The following is a 618-nucleotide window of genomic DNA, read 5'->3' as shown; positions in this document are numbered from 1 at the left end:
TTTTAAATAACATTGTATATCTGAAATTCCAAACTCTACTCTAGATTTTCAATTTATGCTTTTTGGTATTTGTTATCCATTTTGTACCTGTACTTTTTTTTATAATTTATGCGACCTTGTTTGTTCTTGTTTGTTTTTTTTCTCTTTCTTTTTCTTCTTCTTTTTTTAACATTGTATTTTTGAAATTCCAAACTCTACTCTAGATTTTTAACTTTTGCTTTTTGGTATTAGTTATCAATTCTGTACCTATATTTTCTGTATAATTTTTGTGACTTTGTTTGTTTTTGTTCATTTTTTCTCTCTTTCTTTTCCTTCTTAACATTGTATTTTTGAAATTCCAAACTCTACTCTAGATTTTTAATTTTTGCTTTTATGTATTTGTTACCAATTTTGTATCTTTAAGAACCCAATCTTCAGTACCCATTTTTCACTAGGGAGCGAGATTACTGGCTTAACTGCTCTCTCTCTCTTTGGACTCTCCTTTTTCTCCACTAGGTCACCTGTGTCTCCTCCCTAACCCCTCTCTACTCTACCCAACTCTGTGAATTTCTGTGTGTTCCAGACGGTGGAGAACACTTAGGGAACTGATTGCTGGCTGGATCTGTCTCCCTCCTTTTC

This window comes from Bison bison, unplaced genomic scaffold (assembly GCF_000754665.1).
Source record: "Bison bison bison isolate TAMUID 2011002044 unplaced genomic scaffold, Bison_UMD1.0 scf7180017864355, whole genome shotgun sequence".
In the NCBI taxonomy this organism is placed as follows: domain Eukaryota; kingdom Metazoa; phylum Chordata; class Mammalia; order Artiodactyla; family Bovidae; genus Bison; species Bison bison.
Note: the sequence above shows the minus strand (reverse complement) of the source record.